General features: G+C 49.6%; 1 long non-coding RNA gene across 1 annotated transcript in view; it reads left to right on the top strand.

Moving 5' to 3' along the window:
* The window catches only part of LOC131838024 (uncharacterized), a 76,599-nt gene that overhangs the window by 23,964 nt on the left and 32,895 nt on the right, over positions 1-19,740 (top strand). Inside the window, exon 2 of the long non-coding RNA XR_009356415.1 lies at positions 9,099-9,216. This is a non-coding gene — a long non-coding RNA (uncharacterized LOC131838024). The remainder of the gene's footprint in view (positions 1-9,098; positions 9,217-19,740) is intronic.

Here is a 19,740-nt window from a genome sequence, read left to right as displayed (position 1 = left end):
GGCGGTGGTGGCCTCAGGGTTCATGCAGGATTTTCTGGCTCTGAAGGTGCTGTGCAGCTCCAAAGTGCACGGTTTCCTCCTAGATGGCGGGCGGACTCCTGGAGTGTAGCTCAGGGGTCCACAATCTGGTGGGCTAGGAGGCCAGATCTCTGGGGATGGAAGCCTGAGAACTCAACCTCAGTTAGGGTGAGGGTCTAGTGGCAAGGCAGGGCCCACCTGCCACCCTTGAAGCGAGCTCCTCTGGGGATCTGAGGAGAGGGTGGGTTTGGCCGGCATTCCGAGTCTATCTGCACTGGGCTGCACATAGTGTTTCGAATGCTTGCTCGCAGGCATCGGGCTGCAACCACGCGGGACCCTGGGCTGGGCCCAGGTGCCTCCACGGAAGTCCCCCGCCGCTGGAAGTGACTTCCCCGGGGCTTTCTGGCCAATTCTCATGAGCTTTCTGCCCAAATCGACATCAGTTTGGGCAGAAAGCTCGTGAGAACTGGCTAGGGTTGGGAGAAGATTTGGCCACACACCATCCCTGTGCTGAGAGCGCTTTCTCGCTAGATGCATGTTGTGGCCGTGAGAGATCGTGAGCCAGGCCCATGCGGCTCCAGCTCCCTGAGGCCCCCGTGAGGGCAGAGGACAGAGTTGAGTTAGGGTGTGTGTGTGTGTGAGCCTCAGGCTCCAAATTTTTCTTTTTGGTGGAAGGTTTGCTGAGTGGGCATGCAGGTTTCTCCCACTTTGTTTCCCGCAGTTCCCAAAGGCACGGTTTCCTTCTGGGCAGCAGGCGATCTGTGGTATGGCTCAGGGTTCCCCAGTCTGGAGGGCTTGAGGGCCAGGCCTCTGGGGATGGAAGCCAGAGACTCCAACCCAGGGTTAGGGTCTGGGCCTAGAGAAATGGAGGCCCTACCTGCTGGTGCTGGGGTGGGCTCCCTGGGGGACTGAGTAAAGGGCGTGTTCGGCTGGCATTCGGGGGCGACCTGGGCTGCACATGCACCCACCCTTTAGAGTGCCTTTCTGTAGGCTTCTGGCGACATCACACAGGACCCCGGTCAGGCCCAGACAGCTCCCCCAAAGGCCCCCCAGCTGGAAGCAAGCTCACAGGGTTTTCTGGCCAGTTCTCATGAGCTCTCTGCCCAAATAGACATTGATTTGAACAGAAATCTGGTGAGAATTGGCCGGCGTTGGGCGGTGATTAGGGCCACGTGCCATCCCTGCGCTGAGTGCTTTCTCACTAGGTGCGTGTTGTGGCCCTGCACGACTGTGAGCTGGGCTCACATGGCTCCCAGAGGTCCCCCACAGAGGCGAGCTCCTCCGGGACAGAGTTGAGTTAGGCTGTGAGCCTGAGCCTCAGGCTCTGGCTTTTTTGGCAGAAGGGGGCACCAAATGTGAAGGTGGCCTGAGGTGGACAAGCAGGTCTCCCCTGCTCTGAGTGTTTCTTGAAGCTCCCAATGGCACGGTTTCCTCCTGGGCGGCAGGTAGAGATCTGCAGTATGGCTCAGGGTTCCCCAATCTGGAGGGCTGAGGGCCAGGCCTGTGGGGATGGAAGCCTGAGAACCCAACCCAGGGTTAGGTTTCAGGCCTAGGGGCATGGCAGACCCCATCTGCCTGCTGAGGGGGGTCCCTGGGAGGCTGAGTAGATGGCGTGTTTGACTGACATTTAAAGGTGTCCCAGGCAGCATGTGCACCCGCCCTTTAGGGTGCTTTCCCGTAGGCTTTGGGTGACACCACTCGGGACCCCAGGTCAGGGCCAGGTGTCTCTCCTGAAGGCCCCCACGGCTGGAACAAGTTCGCCAGGTTTTCTGGCCAATTCCCATGAGCTTTCTGTCCAAATCAACATCTTTTTGGGCAGAAAGCTTGTGGGAATTGGCTGGTGTTGGTCGGCAAATCGGGCCGTGTTTCAGCCCCGTGCTGAGAGTGCTTCCTTGATAGGTGCGTGTTGGGGCCCTGTGAGATCGCAAGTTGGGCCCACGCAGCTACCCGAGGCCCCCCGCAGAGGTGAGCTCCCCAGGGGCAGAGTTGAGGTGTAGTGTGTGAGCCTGAGCCTCAGGCTCTGGCTTTTTTTTTTTTGGCAGAAGGGGGCACTGAAGGCGAGGATGGCCTGAGGCGGGCATGCAAGTTTCTCTCACTCTGAGTGTTTCCCGCAGCTCCGGACAGCAAGGTTTCCTCCTGGGCAGCAGGCAGAGTCCTGCAGTATGGTTCAGGGGTACCCAATCTGGAGGGCTTAAGGGCAAGCCTCTGGAGACAGAAGCCCGAGAACCCAGCCCGGGGTTAGGGTTCGGGCCTAGGGGCATGGCAGGCCCCACCTGCTGGTTTTGAGTTGGGATTCCTGGGGATCTGAGTAGAGGGCGGGTTTGGCCAGAATTTGGAGACTACTGTGGTCACACTTGCACCTGCCCTTTAGAGTGCTTTCCATAGATTTCTGGCAACATTATGCAGGACCTTGGACCAGGCCCGGGTTCTCACCTGAAGACCCCTGTAGCTGGAAGCAAGATTGCCGGGTTTTCCGGCCATATCTCATGAGCTTTCTGCCCAAATTGATGTCGAATTGGGCAGAAAGCCCGTGAGATTTGGCCAGCAATGGGTAGCGATTCAGGACATGCACTGGCCCATACTCAGACCACTTTCTTGCTAGGTGCGTGTTGGGGCCCTGCAAGTCTGTGAGCTAGGCCCATACAGCTCCCACAGAGGCGAGCTTTCCTAGGGAAGAGTGGAGTTAGGGTGTGAACCTGAGCCTCAGGCTCTGGCCTTTTTTGGCAGAAGGGGGCGCCAAAGGTGAAGGTGGCCTGAGGTGGGTATGCAGGTTTCTCCCACTCTGAGTGTTCCCAGCAGCTCACAATCACAGTTTCCTCCTGGATGCCAGGTGGAGTCGTGCAGTACGGCTCAGGAGTCCTTGATCCGGGGGCCTTGGGACCCAGGCCCCTCGGAATGGAAGCCAGTACACCCCAGCTAGGGTTAGGGTTAGGGCCCAAGTGCATTACAGGCCTGATCTGGGGACACTAACGTGGACTCCCCTCAGGGTTGAGTTGAGGTTATGCGTCCAGTGCCACTGCAGAATTTGGCTTCATGCCAAGGGGGTTGCCAATGGTGGGGGTTGCTTTGGGGGGGCATAAGTTTCTCCCCCTCCTAGGGTTTGGCACAGCTCCAAAATGCAAGGTCTCCTTCCGAGTGGTGCATGGATTCCTGGGGTGTCACTCAGGGGTCCTTAATCGGGGGAGCTTGGGGGCCAGGCCTCTCGGAAAGGAAGCCTGAAAACCCAAACTAGGGTTAGGGTTAAGGCCTAGGGGAATGGCAGGCCCGATCTGCCGGTGCTGAGTTGGGCTCCCCATTGGGCTGAGTTGAGGGTGTGAGGCAGGTGGCACATCAGAGTCTGGGTTTGGGTCCTGGGGAGCGCAGATGCTGAGGGTGGCCTCGGGGGGCATGCCGGTTTCTCCTGCTCTGAGGTTTCTGTGCAGCTCCAAATGGCACCATTGTATCCTAGACAGCCAACAGAGTGCTAGCGTGAGTCTCAGGCATCTCCAAATTGGTGGGATTGGAAGCCAGCCCTCTGGGTATGGAAGCTTGTGTACCCCACTAGGGTTAATGTTAGTGCCTAGGGGCATAGCAAACCCAATAGCTTGGCGATAAGGCAGGTCCCGTCAGGGCTGAGTTGAAGGTATGCATCCAGCACGTGGCAGAATCCGATTTTTAGACAGGTGGCTGCTGCTGATGGGAGTGGCTTTAGAGGGGCATGCAGGTTTTTCCCCCTCTGAGGGTTCAGTGCAGCTCCAAATGCATGGTTTCCTACCTCTTGGCCGGTAGAGCCTTGTGGTGCAGCTCAGGTGTCCTTAATCCGGGGGGCTTGGTGGCCTGGTCCCTCAGAATGGACACTTGAATACCCAAAACAGGGTTAGCGCCCGGGGCATGGCACGACCGATCTGCTGGCATTGAGGTGAGCTCTCCTCAGGGCTGAGCTGAGAGCATGCATCCGGCAACATGGTGGAATCCTGTTTTATGGCCAGGTGGGCTGCCGATGGTGGGGGGTGGCTTTAGGGGCACATACAGGTTTCTCCACCTCTGAAGGTTCGGTGCAATTCCAAATGGCATGATTTTCTACCACGTAGCTGGCAGAGTCCTTGAGTGTTGTTCAGGAGTCCTTCATATGGGGGGCTTGGGAGCCAAGACCCTTGGTAGGGAAGCCAGGAAACCCAAACTAGATTAGGGTTAGGGTCTAGGAGCATGGCAGGCCCAATCTGCTGGGCAGAGGCAGGCTCTCCGGTGGGCTGAATGGAGGGCAGGCATCAGGAGGCTCATCGAAGTCTGGGTTTGTGTTCAGGGGTGGCACAGATACTGGGGTGGCCTTGGGGGGGCAAGCAGGTTTCTCCCACTCTGAGACTTATCTGCAGCTCTGAATGGCATGGTTACCTCCTGGGTGGCAGGCAGACTCATGGTATGTGTTTCAGGGTTCCCGAATTTGAGTGCTTGAGGGACAGGACCCTGGGGAAGGAAAACTGAAAACTGAAAACCAAGGGTTAGGGCCAGGGCCTAGAGGCATGTCAGGCTTGATCGGCCAGTGCCAGGGCAGGCACCTCAGGGGACTAAGTAGCAGGAAATGCTTGTCTCGCCTGCACCTGACTTGAAGAGGGCTTTCTTGCAGGGTTTGGGCCACAACCACTCAGTTCCCTGGGCCAGGCCCAGGTGGAGGCCCTGCAGACATGCGCCTCAGGAAGCGACTTTGCCAGGGATTTTTCTAACCAATTCTCATGGGCCTTCTGCCCAAATAAATATCAACTTGGGGCATTTGGGGCCTTTACAGGCCTGATATCAATTTGGGCAGAAGGCAAGTGAGAATTGGCTGGTGTTGGGTGGCATTTTGGGCAGCGCTGGCGCCTGCAGTCTAGAGCACTTTATTGCTCAGTGTGTGTTGTGGCCATCCAGGAACACGGTCCAGGCCCACGCAGCTCCTCCGAGGGCTGACACACAGGGGAGTGTTCCAGGGACAGAGTAGAGGGAGGGGTGTGGCTAGGCATCAGCCTCCGTTTGTGGCCTGGTGGTTGCTGAAGGTGGGGGATGGCCTCAGGGGTGGCATGCAGGTTTCTCCCACTCTGAGTGTTTCGCACAGCTCCAAGGGGCACGGTTTCCTCCTGGGTGGCAGGTGGTCATGGGGTGTGGCTGTGGGGTCCCAAATCTGGAGGACTGGAGGGAAAATCCCCTGAGGACGGACGCCTGATTCCCAACCAAGGATTTGGCCAGGGCCCAGGACATGGCAGGCCTGATCGTCCAGTCCCAGGGGCGTCACCCAAGGGGGCTGAATAGTGGGTGGTGTAGGTGTCCCATGCGCCTGGCCCATAGAGGGCTTTCTCACAGGGTTCAGGCCATGACCACTCGTCGCCCTGGGGCCAGGCCCAGGCAGTGGCCCTGTACACAATCAGAAGGCGAGTTCACTGAGGGTTCACCAGCCAGTTCTCACGACCTTTCTGCCCAAATCATTGGGCAGAAATCTCGTGAGAACTGTGCGGTGTTGGGCCATGATTCGGGCCGCACTGGCACCCATGGTCTAGAGTGCTTTCTCGCTAGGTGCCTGTAGCGGCCATCCAGGAACACGGGCTGGGCCAACACAGCTCACCTGAGGGCGGACACTCAGGGGAGCTTTCCTGGGGCAGATTTGAGGGAGGGGTTCCAGCTGGGCATCATCCTCCGTGTTTGTGGCCTGGTGGGGCGCCAAAGGTGGGGGGTGGCCTCAAGTGGGGCCTTCATGTTAATCCCTCTTTGAGGGTTTTACACAGCTCTGAACTGCACAGTTTCCTACTGGGTGGCTGACAGAGTCCTGGAGTGTCTTCCATGGGTCCTTAACTTGGGTGGTGTGGGAGCCAGGCCCCTCAGAATGGAGCCTGAAAACGGAAACTAGCGTTAGGCTTAGTGTCAAGGGGCATGACAGGCCTTATCTGCCGGTACAGAGGAGGACCTACTGATGGACTAGTTGAGGACAGGCATCAGTTCAGAGTCTTGGGGGTTTGGGTCTGCGGGGGCATAGATGCTGGGGTTGCTTGCTCTCTTGGAGTATGCAAGTTTCTCCCATTCTGAGGTTTCTATGCAGTTCCAAATGGCACCATTTCACCCTAGGTGGCCAGCTAAGGGACTGTGTGAGTCTCAGGCATCCCCAGTCTGGTGGGCTTGGGAGCCTGCCCTCTGGGCATGGCTCAGTGGTTTGGGCTGCTGCCTTCGGCTCGGGTCATGATCTCGGGGTCCTGGGATCGAACCCCGCATCGGGCTCTCTGCTCCGCAGGAAGCCTGCTTCCCTCTCTCTCTCTCTCTCTCTCTCCCTCTGCCTGCCTCTCTGCCTACTTGTGATCTCTGACTGTCAAATAAATAAATAAAATCTTAAAAAAAAAAAAAGAAGTCTACACCCCACATAGGATTAGGGTTAGGTCCTAGGGGCACAGCAGGTCCAATCTGCTGGAGCAGAGGTGGGCCCCCCAGGGCTGAAATGAAGGCATGCATCCAGCGGTGCAGGGGAATATGGCTCAATGGCCGGGGGCCACTGATGATGGAGTTGGCTTTAGGGGACATGTAGGTTTCTCCCCCTATGTGGGTTCAGCGCAGGTCCAAACAGCATGGTTTCCTACCCCGTGGCTGGCGAAGTTCTGGAGTGTCACTCAAGAGTCTGTATCTGGGGAGCTTGGGAGCCATGATACAGAGTCCTGTATCTGGGGAGCTTGGGAGCCATGTCCCTAAGAATGGAAGACTGAAAGCCCAAACTAGGGTGAGGGTTAGGGCTTAGGGATCTCCAGGCCTGATCTGCTGGTGCTGAGGCAAGAACCCTGGGGACTGAGTTGAGCACAGTGGTCAGAGAACACATCAGGCTGTGAGTTTGTGACTGGGGGGTGGGGCGTTGAGGTTGGGGTGTCCTCAGGGAGGCATATGGTTGTTCAATTCCTAGGGTTCTGCACGGTTTGCTCTTGAGTAGCAGGGACAAACTGGGGTGTGGCTCAGAGGTCCCAATCTGGAGGGACAGTGTCCGTGTGGCTTTAGACCTGTGGAGGGTTTTCGCAGCTGCATGGAGTCTGTAGAAGGATCGGCAGTACCGATTCACGCCACTGGAGGGCGAGATGAGCTGTGGAGCAAGAGAGCATGGTAGGGTGCAATGCTGCTTGCCACCACCGGTGGGGTCTGGAGACCGGGGCACCCAATTCAACCCATGATGCCTTTGCAACCTAGGGGTGGAGTGTCTGTTTGGAAAAGTCTCTTTGCTTCTCCAAAAAGGACAAGGGCACTGGCCAGCTTGAGAAGGAAGTGGATGACCACTTAAGAAACAAGCATGTGTCTCTCCTTCTCCCAGGAATCGGAGCAGGTGTGTAGGCTTTAGGTGGGAGGCGCCTCCATATCCGCACCTGACGACCCTTCTTCGCTCGGGCTCCACGAGACCTAAAGTCTGGAAATCAGAGTCTGAATCCGTCCTGCAGCTTGTCCCAGGACATCGGCATTCAGAGAAAACAGCAGGCCAGTGGGGCACAGTGGCACATCCATGCCAACATGGGAGGTCAAAGTTCTCTTTCACCCCAAACATGCTGGGTTTCTCTCATCTCCAGTGGAGCCAAAAAGTCCCATGAATGCAGCTGTCAGCCATGGAGCATGGGTGCTAGGGTTCCTGAGTTTCCTTGCAGGGAGCACCTGGCAGGGGATCACATTTTCTCTGCTTCTTTCTGGCTCTCAGACATATTTGGAACATCTCTTTTCTAGGCAATCCCTTGGATTCAAAAAGGAAGATGAGATGGACTCGGTGTGTGTTTGGGACCTAGAATGCGTTCCTTCCTCGAACACAGTTGATTCCATGGGTCCTAGGCCGTGGTGGAATGGCCGGCATCTAGAGGGAGGTGGCTGTTTGTGGTCAGATAGAGACTTGGCTTCTCCTTTGCCCAACGGGATGGATCCTAATGGATTTGTCTTTTTTTTTTTTAAGATTTTTATTTATTGGACAGAGAGATCACAAGTAGGCAGAGGGGCAGGCAGAGAGAGAGGAGGAAGCAGGCTCCCTGCCGAGCAGAGAGCCCGATGCGGGACTCGATCCCAGGACCCTGGGATCATGACCAGACCCGAAAGCAGAGGCCCAACCCACTGAGCCACCCAGGCAACCCCTGGATTCGTCTTTTTTATCCAAAGAGTTCCGATGAGGGCAGAGGGAACATTCAAAAGGATCCCAAGGAGCCTTGGAGGATTGAAAAGGGCAGCTTGACTTTCTACTTTCACTCAGTGGACCCTCTAGAGAGTTGGCCATGGCATCCTTTCTTTGTAGTAACATGGGTGGTGAAGTCAGAAGGGGGGTCTTTGGGAATTCCCCTGGATAGAGGCGTTCTGATGGCTTCCCCGGGCATGGCGTCAGGAACCCTGGGGTGATTTTCTGGGGCTGCTTGCCGGACGCTGTCCGAGTCACATTATCCCCCAGGTTTTCTGTTTCCTCCTTAGAAAATTGCTAGCAGGGAAGGTTCTGCATCAGGAGGAACGCTCCTGCACTGTCGGTGGGCATGTGGGTTCTTGAAGCCCCTCTGGAAAAGAGCACGGTGGTTCTTCTGAATGCTAAAAACAGAACAACCCTAGAAAACAGCAGTTGCCCTCCTAAGAATTTCCCTCAAGGGCACAAAAATGCACAACCAATGGGGTACAAGCACCGTGATATGGACACCAGCATTATCAACCATAGCGAAACGATGGAGGGCGTCCCAATGTCCATTTGCTGATGAGCGATATATATATATATATATATATATATATATATATATATATATATATATGAATGATTGTAGACATCTAATCTCCAACATATCCTAACTGGAATAGGAGCCAGGTTCAGAAAGAATGTAATCTTACCATTTGCGAGGATGTGGATGGATCTAGAATGGATTTAGCTAAGCCATATCATAAGAAATGACCAATAGCCTATCATTTGCCATCTATGGAATTTCAGAAAGAAAAGATGAACATAGTGGGGGGAGAACGAGAAGTAAGTGAGGAAAGACTCCAACATAGAGCACCAACCGAAGGTAGCGAGAGAGCAGGGGTGTGGAGGGGAAGGATTCATTGGGTGATGGCTCTTAGGGAGGGCCGTCGTTGTGATAAGCTCTGGGTGTTCTGTGCAGGCGAGGAATCCTGAACTCCTCCCCCTGAAGCGTCGGAACGAACACTGCATGGAAAGGAATTGGAATGGAAGTGAAGGAGGGAAAGAGGAAGACCTTGTTCTACTTCATGAGGACGGAGGTAAAAATGGAGTGATTTTCACTCTCTTGTTGTCTTGATGATCATTAGCAAACATACTGTGCTACGATCCACTAGATTCTGTTTGCATAAGGCGCCCTCAGAAAGCTGCCAGGAAGTTCCAGATGTCAGAGCGTGTCCATGTTCCATGGACATGTTCCTTGCAGTTCGCCCAGGTACAAAGGTAAGTGGAGAGAAATAAAGCAGAAGAGGAAAGCAGCCGTGAAGCAGGCAGGAGGTAGCCTTCCCTCTTTGTGAAGGAAGCCTTGGGCCGATGTCCATTGAGAAGAAGGAGAGGGGAACCCAGAGTTTTTGGCAGGCAGGGGAGTTCCAGGTCTGCCTCGAGCTGACAGGGGTCCCTGAAGAGAGCTGAGGTAGGGGTGTGGCATATCCGAACTGCTGATCTGAGGGTTGGATCCGCGAGGAGCCGAGATGAGGATGGTGGTCAGGTGGCGCATCATGCTCCGGGGGCAGCAGAACGAGGGTGAGGACTCATGGGGACACGGCATTTTTCACTGGCTCTGATGGCCCCGTGCATCTCCAAACAGACTGGTGACCTGCTAGGTGGCTGGCGGCCTCCTACAGTGTGACTTCAGGTTTCCCAGCTAGAGAGTTTGCGAGAGAGGTCCCTGTCGAAGGAGGCTTGAAAACACGACTTAGGTTCGGGTCATGGACATGGGGAATGGCTACACTGATCTGCCAGTGCCGAGAGGGCACCATTCGGGGTTGACTTCAGGAAATGGATCCTGCAGTGCGGCAGAATCTGGGTTTGTGGGCAGGGTAGAGGTGGTTTACAAGAGAGACCAGGCTGGTTCTGCTCGAACTCGGGATCAACATGGAGAGGACGCTCGTGGGAATTGGCCAGAATTGAAAGGCCCTGAGGACTGCCGTGACCCCAGTGGCCAAGGTTGCTTAACAATCGGGGCAGTTGGCGTCCAAAAGAAAAAAGGGCCAATACGCAGGGGCAGGGGAGCGTTCCTGGAGCAGAGCTGAGGGACTCTGTCTATTCATCCCAAGGATGGGGCTGACCTCCATGGGGGCACGCAGGTTTCTCTGGCTCCGAGGCATCTCCGAAGCAGTGAAAGGCACCGTGGGCGCCGGGGTGGGAGGGGCAGGCGTGGCCACCTGAGTGAGGATTCCCCAGATAGAGGCCCAGAGGGACAGGACCCCAAAGCGGAAGGCTGGGGAAGCAGGCGAGGTTTCCAGCCCGGCCTCGGGGCGGGCCCGGCCCCATGGGACAGCAGCAGGGAAGGGACCCACGCAGGCCGAGGAGCAGGAGGTGTCGGCCTCTCCGCAGCCTGCCTCAGGGAGGGCTTCCTGGAGGGGTAAGTGCGCGAGCGCTGTCGATGCAGGGCCCGGCCGGGGCGGAGGGGGTGGGGGGGCGGCCCTGCAGACGTGCGGCGCCGGAAGCGTTTTCCGGCCAATTCTCACGGTTTGGGCAGAACGCTCGTGAGACTTGGCCGGCGTTGGGCAGCCCTACGGACCACCCTGCTCCGCGTGGCCCACGGCCCTTTCTTGCCTGGGGCATGGAGCAGCCACCCGGTTAACGCACCTAAACGAGGCGGCCCACCCGGGGCCCCGGCGCAGGGGAGCGTTCCCAGAGCGGAGTTGAGGGACGGGTGGTGGCCGGACATGCACCTCCGACTTTTTTGGGGGAAGATGGGGATGACCTCAGTGGGGGCACGCAGGTTTCTCTTGCTCCGAGGGTTGCAAGGGTGGGATGGTGAGGAGTGGCCGCGGGACTCAGGGTTCCCCAGTTGGAGGCCTTGAGGGACAGGCCCCTTGAGGGAGGAAGTTGGGGAAAAAGAATTGAGGACCCATTACCAGGTCTTGTTTTGAGGAAGAAGGTGAGGATTCGTGCCCGGGACTCAGGGCAGGCTTGGCTCCATGGGACAGTGCCAGGGAAGGGACCACCAGAAGCCGAGGAGCAGGAGGCCTTGGAATAGCCGGGGCCTGACAGCTTTGTATTAGCACTTGAACATTCTGGTGGGGTTCGGACATGATCGCTCATGATGCCGGGCCATGCCCAGGAGACGGTCATGCAGACGTGCGGCACCAGAAGCGAGTTCGCTGGGTGTTGTCCGTCTAGTTCTCAGGAGCGTTCTTCCCAAACTGGGATCGGTTTGGACAGAATGCTCCTGAGAATTGGCCAGGGTTGGGCAGCCCTGCGGAACGCCCTGCTCCCCGTGGCCACAGGCCCTTTCTTGCTCGGGACATGTCGCGGACATCTGGAAAATGGGAGAGATGATGCGACCACCTGGGGGCACCAGTGCAGAGGAGCGTTCCTGGAGCACAGTTGAGAGATGGGTTCCCCTTTCTCCACATCCTCTCCAACACATGTTGATTCCTATCTTGCTGATTTGGGCCGTTCTAACTGGTGTCAGGTGCTATCTCAATGTGTTTGAATTTGAGTCTCCATGAGGGCTAGTGATGATGAACATTTTTTCATATGTCTGATAGCCATTTGTATGTCTTCATTGGAGAAATGTCTGTTCCTATATTCTGCCCATGTTTTTATATGATTGTCTGCTTTGTGTGTGTTGAGATTGAGGAGTTCTTTATAGATCCTGGATAGCAACATTTTATCTGTACTATCATTTGCAAATATCTGGTTTTGATGAAGTCCCCGAAGTTTATTTTGGCTTGTTTCTTTTTCCTTTGGAGACATATCTTGAAAGAAGTTGCTGTGGCTGATATCGAAGAGATTACTGCCTATGTTCTCCTCTAGGATTCTGATGGATTCCTGCCTCACGTTGAGGTCTTTATCCATTATGAGTTTATCTTTGTGTATGGTGTAAGAGGATTGTCAAGTTTCATTCTTCTGCATAGATCTGCCCAGTTTCCCCTGCACCAGTTATTGAAGAGACTGCCTTTTTTCCACTGTATATTTTTTCCTGCTTTCTTGAGGACTATTTGACCATAGAGTTGATGATCCAATCTGAGCTCTCTACTGTGTTCCACTGGTCTATGGCTCTGTTTTTATGCCAGTCCCATGCTGTCTTGGTGATCACAGCTTCATAGTAACCCTTGAAATCAGGCCACGTGGTGCTCCCTGTTTTGTTTCTCTTTTCAGCAATTCTTAGCAATACGGGGTCGCTTCTGATTCCACAATAATTTTTGGTGTGTGTTTGTTCCAGCTCTTTGAAAGATACTGGTGGAATTTTGATTGCAATGGCATTAAATGGACCAATTGCTCTAAGCAGTATAAACATTTTAACAATGTTTATTCTTCTGATCCAGGAGAATGTAATGGTTTTCTGTCTTTTTGGTTTTCTTGCATTTCTCTCATGAGTGTTCTCTAGTATCTCGAGTATAAATCTTTACCTCTTTGGTTAGGTTTATTCCCAGGTATCTTATGGTTTGGGTGCTGTATCAATGGAATTGATTCTCTAATTTCCCTTTCTGTATTTTCACTGATAATGTAGAAGAAAGCCACTGATTTCTGTATGATGATCTTATATCCTGCCACATTATTGAATTGCTGTTTGATTTCTGGTAGTTTGGGGGCAGAGTCTTTTGGGTTTTCCATATTAAGTACGTCATCTGTGAGGAGAGAGAGTTTGACTTCTTGTTTGCCAATTTGGATACCTTTTGTTTCTCTTTGTTGTCTGATTGCTGTTGCTAGGACTTCACATCCTATGTTGAACAAGAGTGGTGAGAGTGGGCATCCTTGTCATGTTCCTGATTTGAAAGCGATGGCTGTCAGCTCCTACCCTTTGAGGATGGTATTCACTGTAGGTTTTTCATAGAAACATTTTATGAAGTTGACGAATATTCCCTCTATCCCTATACTTTGTAGCGTTTTAGTCAGGGACGGATGCTGGATTTTGTCCAATGCTTTTTCTTCACCAATTGAGAGGACCATGTGGTTCTTCTGCCTTCACTTCCTAATTTCTGCTATGACACTGATTGATTTGTGAATGTCGAACCAACCTTGCAACCCAGGGATAGATCCTACTCGGTCTTGATGGAATGACTGTTTAATGTACTGTAGGTTCCTACGAGCTAGAATCTTATTGAGTTCTTAGCATCCATATTCATCAGTGATATTGGTTTGAAATTCTCCTTTTTGGTGAGGTCTTTGCCTGGTTTGTGGATCAGGGTAATGCTGGCTTCATAAAAAGTGTCTGGACGTTTTCCTTCTGCTTCAAATTTTGGAAAGAGCTTCAGGAGAAGAGGTGTTAGTTCTTTTCTTAAAGTTTGGTAGAATTCGCTAGGGCATCCTTCAGGTCGTGGGGTCTTGTCTTTTTGGAGGTTTTTGATCACTGCTTTAATCTCATTACTGGATAATGGTCCATTCAGGTTGTACATTTCTTCTGGGTTCAAGTTTGGGATTTACAGTTTTCTAGGAATGCATCCATTTCAGCTAGGTGCTTAGCTTATTGGCATATGTTGTTTTATTTTTTTCCCAATTTCTTTTCAGTGTAATCGTATTTATTGTTTTAGAACCACACTCAGTCCTCCATGAAATCCCTGCCCTCTCTATTACCCACCACGTGTTTCCCCAACCTTCTACCCCCACTGTTTCAAAGTCCTCAGATTCATTTTCAGAGTCTATAGTCTCTCATGGTTCCCCTCCCCTTCCAATGTCCCTCCACTCCCTTCTCATATCCATCTCCCCTTGTCCTCCATGCTATTTGTTATGCTCCATACATAAATGAAACCATATGATAATTGCCTCTCTCTGCTTGATTTATTTCACTCAGCAGAATCTCTTCCAGTCCCGTCCATGTTGCTACCAAAGTTGGGTATTCATCCTTTCTGAATGGAGGCATAATACTCCATGGTGTATATGGACCGCATCTTACTTATCCATTCTTCTGTTGAAGGGCATCTTGGTTCTTTCCACAGTTTGGCAACTGTGGTCATTACTGCTCTAAACATTGGGTTACAGATGGCCCTTCTTTTCACTCCATCTGTATGTGTGGGGTAAATACCTAGGAGTGTAATTGCAGGGTTATAGGAAAGTTCTATTTTTAATTTCTTGAGGAATCTCCACACTGTTCTCCAAAGAGGCTGCACCAACTTGCATTCTCACCCAAAGTGTAAGAGGATTCCCCTTTCTCCACATCCTTTCCCACACATGTTGTTTCCTGTCTGGCTATTTTAGTCCATTCTATCTGGTGTAAGGTAACATCTTAATGTGGTTTTCATTTGAATCTCCCTGATGCCTAGGGATGATGAACATTTCTTCAGGTGTCTAATAGCCATTTGTATGTCTTCTTTGGAGAAGTGTCTGTTCATATCTTCTGCCCATTTTTTGATATGATTATCTGTTTTGTGCATGTTGAGTTTGAGGAGTTCTTCCTAGATCCTGGATATCAACCTTTTGTCTGTCCTGTCATTTGCAAATATCTTATCACATTCTGTGGGTTGCCTCTTTGCTTTCTTGACTGTTTCCTATGCAGCACAGAAAGTTTTGAATTTGTTGAAGTCCCCAAAGTTTATTTTGGCTTTTGTTTCCTTTGCCTTTGGAGACATATCTTGAAAGAAGTCACTGTGGCTGATATCGAAGAGATTACTGCCTATGTTCTCCACTAGGATTCTGATGGATTCCTGTCTCACTTTGAGGTCTTTTATCCATTATGAGTTTATCTTTGTGTATGGTGTAAGAGGATGGTCGAGTTTCATTCTTCTATATAGAGCTGCCCAGTTTTCCCTGCAATAGTTATTGAAGAGCCTGTCTTTTTTCCCCTGTATATATTTTTTTCCTGCTTTCTTGAAGATTATTTGGCCATAGAGTTGATGGTCCATATCTGAGGTCTCTACTGTGTTCCACTGGCCTATGGGTCTGTTTTTATGCCCGTCCCATGCTGTCTTGGTGATCACAGTTTCATAGTAACCCTTGAAATCAGGCAACATGGTGCTCCTAGTTTTTTTTTTTTTTTTTCTTTTCAGCAATTCTTAGCAATACAGGGTCGCTTCTGATTCCACACAAATTTTTGGCGTGTGTTTGTTCCAGCTCTTTGAAAGATACTGGTGGAATTTTGAATGCCATGGCATTAAATGGATTGATTGCTCTAGGCATTATAGACTTTTTAACAATGTTTATTCTTCTTCTTTTTTTAATTTTTTTTCCTATTTTTTAGCTTAATTTAATTATTTTCAGTGTTCAAAACTTCATGTTCATGCACAACACCCAGTGCTCCATGCAATATGTGCCCTCATTAATAACCATCAGCAGGCTCACCCAAACCCCAGCCCCCCTCCCCTCCAAGCCCTCAGTTTGTTTCTTAGAGTTCACATTCTCTCCAGGTTTATGTCCCCCTCCTGTTTCCCAAACTCACTTCTTCTTTCCATCTCCCAATGTCCTCCATGTTATTCCTTATGCTCCACAAGTAAGTGAAACCATATGATAATTGACTCTCTCTGCTTCACTTAGTTCACTCAGCATAATCTCTTCCAGTCCCATCCATGTTGATACAGAAGTTGGGTATTTATCCTTTCTGATGGTGGCATAATACTCCATTGTATATATGGACCATATCTACCCTATCAGTTCATCTGTTGAAGGGCATCTTGGTTCTTTCCACAGTTAGGCGTCCGTGGCCATTGCTGCTATGAACATTGGGGTACAGATGGCCCTTCTTTTCACTACATCTGTATCTCTGGGATAAATATACAGTATACAGTAGTGTAATTGCAGGGTCATAGGGTAGACCTGTTTTTAATCTCCACACTGTTTCCCAAAGTGGCTGCACCAACTTGCATTCCCATCAACAGTGGAAGAGAGTTCCCCTTTCTCCACATCCTCTCCTACACATGTTGTTCACTATCTTGTTAATTTTGGCCATTCTTACTGATGTAAGGTGGTATCTCAATGTGGTTTTGGTTTGAATCTCCTGATTGGTAAAGGTGATGAACATTTTTTCTGTTAGCCATTTGTATGTCTTCTTCTTTGGAGAAGTGTCTGTCCATGTCTTCTGCTGATCTTTTGATGTGATTATCTGTTTTGTGTGAGTTGAGTTTGAGGAGTTCTTTCTAGATCTTGGATATCAGCCCTTTGTCTGTACTGTTATTTGCAAATATTTTCTCCCATTCCGTGGGTTTCCTCTTTGTTTTTGTTGACTGTTTCCTTTGCTGTGCAGAAGTTTTTGATCTTGATGAAGTCCCAAAAGTTTATTTTTGTTTTTGTTTCCTTTGCCTTTGAAGACATGTCTTGAAAGAAGTTGCTGTGGTCAATGTCAAAGAGATTACTGCCTATGTTCTCCTGTAGAATGATGATAGATCCCTGTCTCACATTGAGATCTACCATCTATTTCGAGCTTATCTTTGCATATGGTATAAGAGAATGTTCAAGTTTGTTCTTCTATACATAGCTGTCCAATTTCCCCAGCACCATTTTTTGTTTTACCTTCACAAAAAATAATGGTTTAATTAGTTTTTTTTCCCCCCATCAATAAACATGTATTTTTATCCCCAGGGGTACAGGTCTGTGAATCACCAGGTTTACACACTTCACAGCACTCACCAAAGCACATACCCTCCCCAATGTCCATAACCCCACCCCCCTTCTCCCAACCCCCCTCCCCCCAGCAAACCTCATTTTGTTTTGTAAGATTAAGAGTCACTTATGGTTTGTCTCCCTCCCAATCCCATCTTGTTTCATTGATTCTTCTCCTACCCACTTAAGCCCCCATGTTGCATCACCACTTCCTCATATCAGGGAGATCATATGATAGTTGTCTTTCTCTGCTTGACTTATTTCGCTAAGCATGATACGCTCTAGTTCCATCCATGTCGTCGCAAATGGCAATATTTCATTTCTTTTGATGGCTGCATAGTATTCCATTGTGTATATATACCACATCTTCTTTACCCATTCATCTGTTGATGGATATCTAGGTTCTTTCCATAGTTTGGCTATTGTGGACATTGCTGCTATAAACATTTGGGTGCATGTGCCCCTTTGGATCACTACGTTTGTATCTTTAGGGTAAATACCCAGTAGTGCAATTGCTGGGTCATAGGGTAGTTCTATTTTCAACATTTTGAGGAACCTCCATGCTGTTTTCCAGAGTGGCCGCTCCAGCTTGCATTCCCACCAACAGTGTAGGAGGGTTCCCCTTTCTCTGCATCCTCGCCAGCATCTGTCATTTCCTGACTTGTTGATTTTAGCCATTCTGACTGGTGTGAGGTGATATCTCATCGTGGTTTTGATTTGTATTTCCCTGATGCCGAGTGATATGGAGCACTTTTTCATGTGTCTGTTGGCCATCTGGATGTCTTCTTTGCAGAAATGTCTGTCCATGTCCTCTGCCCATTTCATGATTGGATTATTTGTTCTTTGGGTGTTGAGTTTGCTAAGTTCTTTATAGATTCTGGACACTAGTCCTTTATCTGATATGTCGTTTTCAAATATCTTCTCCCATTCTGTCAGTTGTCTTTTGATTTTGTTAACTGTTTCCTTTGCTGTGCAAAAGCTTTTGATCTTGATGAAATCCCAAGAGTTCATTTTTGCCCTTGCTTCCCTTGCCTTTGGCGATGTTCCTAGGAAGATGTTGCTGCGGCTGAGGTCGAAGAGGTTGCTGCCTGTGTTCTCCTCAAGGATTTGGATGGATTCCTTTCTCACATTGAGGTCCTTCATCCATTTTGAGTCTATTTTTGTGTGTGGTGTAAGGAAATGGTCCAATTTCATTTTTCTGCATGTGGCTGTCCAATTTTCCCAACACCATTTATTGAAGAGGCTGTCTTTTTTCCATTGGACATTCTTTCCTGCTTTGTCGAAGATGAGTTGACCATAGAGTTGAGGGTCTATTTCTGGGCTCTCTATTCTGTTCCATTGATCTATGTGTCTGTTTTTGTGCCAGTACCATGCTGTTTTGATGATGACAGCTTTGTAATAGAGCTTGAAGTCCGGAATTGTGATGCAACCAACTTTGGCTTTCTTTTTCAATATCCCTTTGGCATTCGAGGTCTTTTCTGGTTCCATATAAATTTTAGAATTATTTGTTCCATTTCTTTGAAAAAGATGGATGGTACTTTGATAGGAATAGCATTAAATGTGTAGATTGCTTTAGGTAGCAGAGACATTTTCACAATATTTATTCTTCCAATCCAGGAGCATGGAACATTTTTCCATTTCTTTGTGTCTTCCTCAATTTCTATCATGAGTACTTTATAGTTTTCTGAGTATAGATTCTATGCCTCTTTGGTTAGGTTTATTCCTAGGTATCTTATGGTTTGGGGTGCAATTGTAAATGGGATTGACTCCATAGTTTCTCTTTCTTCTGTCTTGTTGTTGGTGTAGAGAAATGCACCTGATTTCTCTGCATTGATTTTATATCCTGACACTTTACTGAATTCCTGTACAAGTTCTAGCAGTTTTGGAGTGGAGTCTTTTGGATTTTCCACATATAGTATCATATCATCTGTGAAGAGTGATAATTTGACTTCTTCTTTGCTGATCTGGATGCCTTTAATTTCGTTTTGTTGTCTGATTGCTGAGGCTAGGACTTCTAGTACTATGTTGAATAGCAGTGATGAAAATGGACATCCCTGCCGTGTTCCTGACCTTAGCAGAAAAGTTTTCAGTTTTTCTCCATTGAGAATGATATTTGCAGTGGGTTTTTCATAGATGGCTTTGATGATATTGAGGTATGTGCCCTCTATCCCTACACTTTGAAGATTTTTGATCAGGAAGGGATGTTGTACTTTGTCAAATGCTTTTTCAGCATCTATTGAGAGTATCATATGGTTCTTGTTCTTTCTTTTATTGGTGTGTTGTATCACATTGACTGATTTGCGGATGTTGAACAAACCTTTCATCCCTGGAATAAATCCCACGTGGTCGTCGTGAATAATCCTTTTAATGTACTGTTGAATCCTATTGGCTAGTATTTTGGTGAGAATTTTCGCATCTGTGTTCATCAAGGATATTGGTCTATAGCTCTCTTTTTTGATGGGCTCCTTGTCTGGTTTTGGGATCAAGGTGATGCTGGCCTCATAAAATGAGTTTGGAAGTTTTCTTTCCATTTCTATTTTTTGGAACAGTTTCAGGAGAATAGGAATTAGTTCTTCTTTAAATGTTTGGTAGAATTCCCCCGGGAAGCCGTCTGGCCCTCAGCTTTTGTTTGTTTGGAGATTTTTAATGACTGTTTCAATCTCCTTACTGGTTATGGGCCTGTTCAGGCTTTCTATTTCTTCCTGGTTCAGTTGTGGTAGTTTATATTTTTCTAGGAATGCATCCATTTCTTCCAGATTGTCAAATTTGTTGGCGTAGAGTTGCTCATAGTATGTTCTTATAATAGTTTGTATTTCTTTGGTGTTAGTTGTGATCTCTCCTCTTTCATTCATGATTTTATTTGGGTCCTTTCTATTTTCTTTTTGATAAGTCTGGCCAGGGGTTTATCAATTTTATTAATTCTTTCAAAGAACCAGCTCCTAGTTTCGTTGATTTGCTCTATTGTCTTTTTGGTTTCTATTTCATTGATTTCTGCTCTGATCTTTATGATTTCTCTTCTCCTGCTGGGCTTAGGGTTTCTTTCTTGTTCTTTCTCCAGCTCCTTTAGGTGTAGGGTTAGGTTG

Source organism: Mustela lutreola, chromosome 8 (genome assembly GCF_030435805.1).
Source record: "Mustela lutreola isolate mMusLut2 chromosome 8, mMusLut2.pri, whole genome shotgun sequence".
In the NCBI taxonomy this organism is placed as follows: Eukaryota; Metazoa; Chordata; class Mammalia; order Carnivora; family Mustelidae; genus Mustela; species Mustela lutreola.
This window is presented reverse-complemented; position numbering and strand designations above follow the sequence as displayed.